Below are 6,684 nucleotides of genomic sequence, written 5' to 3' on the forward strand. Positions count from 1 at the left end.
GGGGGGGGGGGGGGGGCGGCGGCTCTGCGGCTGCTCCCGGGGAGCGGCGGCGGCTCTGCACCCACCTCCCCGCCCCGCGCGTTCACTCCTTCCCTCCGGAGCAGCGCGCCGCCGCCTCGCGGGCGCGCGCGCAGGGCCGCGCGGAGGGCGAAGGGAAAAAGCGGGCGGGGCCGCGCTCGCCCCCCGGGTGGAGGGGGAAGGGAACGGCGGGCGCGTCCCCGGCTCCCTCCCTCCTTCCCTTCGTCCCTGCGACGGGCGCGGAGGTGAGGCGGGCGGGGCGGATGGGTATTCATGAGGGGGCGTGGCTATGCAAAGCGCGTCCCCTTTCCTCCGCCGGCGCTGGGCATGGTCGCGACAGCGAGTGGGCGTGGCCAAAAGCCGCGAGTGGGCGTGGCTCCGCGCTGTGAGGGGTCGCGCGTCCGTCCCGCCGTCAGGGCGGGAAGGCGGGAGCGGCGCTCAGGCGGCGTCCGTCAGCGCGGGGCTGAGGCGTCGCGGCCGCACCTCGGTGCCCGGCCCTGCCCCGCTTAGGCAGACAGGCTGACATTTCGGCCTTACTCAAGAGAAGGATCTTTTCGGCGGCAGTACAAAGTGTTCCTTTTAATTAAGTTAATTGCAGTCCCTACACTCACCGGGCCGGACGATGCCCCGTCGTCCCACCATTATTCCCTCAGCACTGGTGAAGCAATGGGGCAAACGCGGGCGTGGGCAAAAATCAAGGATGGTGGAAAAACCCCACTCAGGAAGGGGCCAGAAGAAGAAGAGGCCGCACTGCTTGGGTTTGGCTGTGCGTTTGTCACAGAAGATGGACAGAGCCACGCTTTGGGGAACCAGAGCCTTGTTTTAAGAACCAGAGCCACAGTTTGGGAACCAGAGCCACTGGGAACCAGAGCCACATTTTGGCAACCAGGCACGGCCCAGAGTGAATACATATCACACAATTCATCACCACACAGCCACGAAGATTGGAAAAGCGCTCTCAGCTCCCCACCATGCCTGCTGAGCACAACCCTCAGCGCCACAACCCTGCAGCTCCGAGTTTGGGGATTCCACGCAGCCCCCGGCGCCCAGCAATCTGCGCTTAGCGGAACAGCAGCACGGAACCTTCCAGAAACAGAAACCCGCAGCCTCCCAACCTCCTTCACTGCTCGCAGCAGAAGTGCCGTCTCTAATTGCTGATCCGCTGTTGCCCTTTGGTCTTTTTCGACCACGTACACTAGAGGGGAATAAGACGTCGTCAGAATAATTCCCGTGTTTTCCTTCAGCGACTTATTAGCATAGCAAATCACTGCCTCTGCGTTACAGCACCGTGAACATAATAGTTCCACCTACGAGAATATATTCTCAGAACTGATGTCAGCTGCTTTATATATGTCGCCGTATCATTACGAAGAGAACAGATCCCAGGCCGTAAGTTTGTGGATGACAGGGAGATGTGATGCTCCCATACAGAGCTGAGGAGCCAAAGGGAACAAGGCAATGGCAGGAGAGCAGACAGGAACACAGGAGCTGAACCTGAATGTCTGCACACTCAGCCACGTGAGCCCAATACTGAGTGGTGCTGGGCACCCAGAGGCATTTAAGAGCAGTGACAGAGGGTCCGTTTTCTGCACTATCCTCACAGTGGCCAGGAGTGGATGCTTCAGCACGGGCATGTGGAATGGTTCCCCCAGGTCTTATGGCTGGCTGCAGCATTTCTGGCTGTAGGATCTCCTGAAGCAGATGTGATTCTGATGTATTTATGCTGTTGCACAGGCTATGTACAGTGCGTTCATCTCAGCTGGGTGCCCTCCAAGCAGGAACCCACTGCTCCAAGTCAGTGCTTGGGATTGAAATCCTTGCAGACTGAAAAGAAAGCATCCCTGCCTGCCATCCCAACAGCCTCCTCTGCACTTTGCAGGGAGCCAGATCCCATTGGAACACATGAGGTTTGTTCTGAAAATGCCTTTGGGACACACAGGCACGCTTGGTTCCTGCATCCTGGCTGTTCAGACTTTATGTGTGGCACCAACCCGCCCAGACCTGCAGGACTGCAGAGGCACAACAGCAGGTATTTGAAGAATATCAACACAAAATACCCATAGCACTTAAGGCTTCAAGCATGGACTCAGGGATGGGGGGGGTTTCAGGGTCACCATTCTGGATTTTGATCCAAGTTCCCCTTTGGTCACATCCACACCTTATCACCTCTGGCCCCTTAGCTTGACAACCACTGATGGAGACAATTTCCTGGTGAAACAGGGAGCTACAAAAAATGACATCAAACCTCAATCAACTCCTTACGTTTTGCGTGGTCCTTGCAGCAAACTGACATGAAGTTTGTACAACAGCAAAGAAAAATAAAATGGCTGTAATAAACAAGATCTTGTCTCTTAATCAGCCGCAATACCTACAGTAAGATATTAAAACGCTTGGTCTCTTAAATCAGATACCATCAGATAAACTTCCAGATGGATGCTATTCAGCGTGACCATATAAAAATAAACATCGCTTACACCATTTGTTACCTAAGAAATCGATGCCTATGGAGGAAATATTTTAGAGTAATGTCTGGATGTGAGATGCTGATTTTCTTCACACTGCAGCAGCGTGACAGAACAGCAGTTCCACCATCCCTTCACTAATGAACAGCATGTCTATTCGTGCAGCCTGGGGAGTGTTCAAATAGATTTGGGGTTGGTATTTTTTTTGCAGAAGGAAAGGGAGATTTTTGTTTTGCCGGCTGTTCAATTTTCATTTTTGCAATTTTTGGCAAGAGCATCTTGACCTGTGGGTAACTGACTGCATTTTGTCTGAATGGGAATAAATGCATGCTTTGTGATCCTTCTTCTACCATCAGCATTGCGTTTGGACACCAGCAATGCCCTCCATCTGAGCAACAGCTGACGCAGGGACTTGCAGACAGAACTTCTGAGGATAAACAAGAACAAGGGTAAGTAAAAGCAGCTTCATTTCCTGCACACACCTGCTCAGGGGTGCGATGGGCAGACAATGCGGAACCAACTGCAAAGGGAAACCTCAGAGATTCTGTTTAACAGCAAACACCCATTAGTGAAAGAATAATAGTGTATGGCAAATCATAACTGCAAGTTTGGAAGAGAGGATGTATTTATGCAGATCATAATTCAGCAACAATGCCAAGCTCAACATTTTCCACTTGAGAGGCACTAAGGGAGCTTTAATGATTGCATGTGATCAAGATAACATCTTGAGAGAAATAACGCAGCTCTGGCACACCGGGGTGCAGCGATCAGAGTGCAAACAGCACTCATGTAGAGAAAGAAGAGTCATTACTGCACCTTCGGATTTGTTCACATTACAGAGTTGGTGTGTTCTCTGCAGACAGAAGGTACCAGAATTTCTGTGCACCCAAGCAGAAGAGCAGCTTCTGGCTTTTCCTCACTCAGTCACACCACGACCAACTTAACTCTGTCCGTAAGAGTTAATGACTGCTGATGGCAATCAAGTGAACGCTCGTTTGTGGCCGGAGCAGCGTTACACAACTGCAGTTTTGCTACAAGCCATCTATGGGACACGCTCTGTGGCCACCATACGCTGAGAGCAGCTCCACTTCCAGTTTGTGTGTGTCCATCACTTGGAACCTCCCACATCCATTTGTATTTCTGGCCCAGCATTCTGTTATTTATCTGAAAGCTGTTCAGCACGGACCAGTTTTTGCTGTGATGGTCTGTGTGCACAAACATGACATCAGTTGGCTGACCAATGAGAACAGCCACAAAACTTTGAGAAGCTTCCTATTTTTTTCATCCTTTCCTACAGAGTTCAGACAAAGATTGCTGCTATAGGGGCTGCACACTCCAAAATTAGCCTTGTGGTTCTAATTAGCCCAATCAGTTTAAGAAAACACTTCTGCTAATAAGTACTGCCCAGGAAAAAGAAGACCAATTATGGTGCTATTTTCTGCCTGTCCCACTTATTCCCATTCTCTTCTCCACTAAAAGGAGCAATTTGGTGTGCTAAAACGAAAGGAAAGGAGACAACAACCTTCATGCATGTCTAAGATCAACGGGAAAGGCAAGGAATTATTTGTTCTCCATCACTGACACGAACAGACAAGAGGTACCGGAAATAAAACACGGCAACGATGATTCTGATTGGAAATTAGGAGTAATTTTTTAATGGCACGGATGGTTAAGCACTGAAATAGCCTTTGTGTCAACACTGGGATGTCCTATCCACAGAGACAGTAAGAGTTTGTCATAAAATAGGCAAATTTGAGCCTGGTCTGGGTACTGCAGTCATGGCTTGGATTCCTTGGGCAATTTGCAGCAGTCTGGAAGGGCAGATGCGTGTGGACAGAAGCAGTGGTGCTGTGCAGATACAAGTCCTGACTTCCAGCTAAGTGCAATTTAAGCTTTTCAGGTAGGTAGAAAATTATCAACTCTAGCCTCTTCTCCCAGAAGACAACAAACCTTATCAGGAAAGCCCTGAATCCAGAACACCACAAAGCTGATGCACAGAATTCTGCTGAGCAGGCACTCATAGGGCACTGCCACCCTTTGCAGCCCACACCTGTGGGACCTTTAAGGAAGCCAGACAGCACTCCTTCACCATCAGACCTTGGAACAATACTGGTTCTAAAGCAGCAATCAATACTTTGCAAGCCAACAAAATAATAAGGCTATTTATTTAAAGCATAACTGTCAGCGGTTTGATAAATTGATCTCACGTGCTGCACTGAAAAGAGCACAGCTTTAGTCAAAGTCATTCTTAGGAAAGGAAAAAGCTTTGGTTCACTCTGTTTCTGTCAAACACGCTGTAACTCAGTGGTGATGGAAAAACTGGTACTTATCCAAACTGCTACAAGAGCTCCATACACTCCATTAACCCATCCCAGCATTAACAGAACAAGTCAGGTTCTTCTCCAGCACATCACATCTCCCGTTCAACCCGTACAACCAATCAAGATAGATTTTTTAATTGCTCGCCTACCCCAAAATCCAAAGTGCTACACGAGAGCATTGGTCTGAGTGGTCATTTTGTTAAGTGGGCACAGGTGAAGAGCAAACAGCACAGCAGCTCTTTCCAGATCTAACAGAAGCGCTTCCTCCTCCGTATCTCGGATTCTCCTACACCATATCAGCCCCACTGCTCCCAGCAGCCCTCGACGCGCGGAAGGCTGACCCTCAGCAGTTGGTTTAGGTGGAGCTGATGCCTCGGCACTAGGAAGCACTCAGCTTTGCAAACTTCCCTCAGCTCCCACAGAGATGAATTGAGACGGCAGAAACCACCACATGTGGCAAAACGGCATCTCACAGCAGGAGGCCTGGAAGTGCCTCCTGTCCAGCAGCAGCATCAAGTCAGACTGTCACACAGAGTGAAGAGCGTGCCTCCAGCCCAGGGCAGACACAACAGCTGATGAATTTGTCTGCAATAATGCTGTAAAAGCGTTATTCCCATCTCCAGTCAGGTATCTCCTGACTCTGAAATGCTGTCCCAAGAGGGCATCACTATCGCGAACCGCAGCGACGCTCCAAATCCTTTCTTCATGACATTCCTAAACTGTTTGCTCTGCCCTGATTCATTTCAGGAAACTGATAAGGCAGCTGTAAAAATACACCGTGCAAAGCACGCTCATATTACAAACCAACTGGCAGAATCTACACTTTTTTTATCCCAAGGGAATCAAGATTGTTGTTTATTCCATTTTCCAAAAGGCACATGAACCACAACGCAACCTTCTCTTAATGAACCCAACTGGTTTTGGGAAGTAGGTGTGTACTGACAGAACATTTTGGCTTGCAATGATCAGTAAAGCAGCCGCCCCTGAAACATGTGTGGGCTACATTCAAAGGATTTTCTTATTATGAAAGGGGGTGTGGGTCTCTCATTTCAGGAAAGTGATCATAATTTTCTCTGTTCATATTCAGTGTCTCCTGTAATCATTGCTGCCTTTCTCACAACAGCTTCCCAAGCGAGGTGACAGGTCAGAGGATCTCCAGGCCCGGCACAGTCCTCACACTGCTTCCCTGGGAACCCTGGTGTCAGCCAGAAAGGGAAAAATGGGGGTTCAGCTTCTTATTAATAACAATTAATGGCATTTTTTTCCTCAGAATTGTATCTTAAAGGCACAGAAATGCCCCAAACGTAGCTTGCTGAGCCTATTACTCCATGTTTTATTGATACGTCCTTCCTGCAGACCTTCCCAACTGCTCTGTTATTCTCCTGACCCTTCCTTCTGACACTGTTGTGAGCCACTCCTGTGTGCCACCAGTCTGGTGTTGTTTTACACCCTGGAGGTGGCTGCAGTTCAGCGACAGATCCCTCTGCTAGCAATAGAAGCACTCTGTGGCAGCACAGGAATCCAGATCTTCAGGACTAATGACACTGTAGAGGTACTTGAGGTGGATTTACAAAGTGAAAAATGACGCTTTGATCTGCAGTTCCTTTTTAACACTTTCCTTACTTCAGTTGATCCCAGTTGCTATTGCAGCCCTTGGCTCTGTTTTGTATATCGGTCTTTTGCACTGACAGTTAACAGAAGCTCACACATAAAGTAATTTCTTCCTCCCATTCCAGAGGTGCTGTCTGCAGACTAGACCCACACTGAGAAACAAAGGTTGATAATGAACTTATACTGACGAGGCGACACTGGAGAGCTACAGATTGCTCCTGCTGCCACTGGATTCCCTCCATGCGTGCTCGTGACAAAGGAGCCCAGCAATA

This window comes from Lagopus leucura, unplaced genomic scaffold, assembly GCF_019238085.1.
Source record: "Lagopus leucura isolate 7727_CA_CO unplaced genomic scaffold, USGS_WTPT01 Super-Scaffold_100059, whole genome shotgun sequence".
Classification (NCBI taxonomy): domain Eukaryota; kingdom Metazoa; phylum Chordata; class Aves; order Galliformes; family Phasianidae; genus Lagopus; species Lagopus leucura.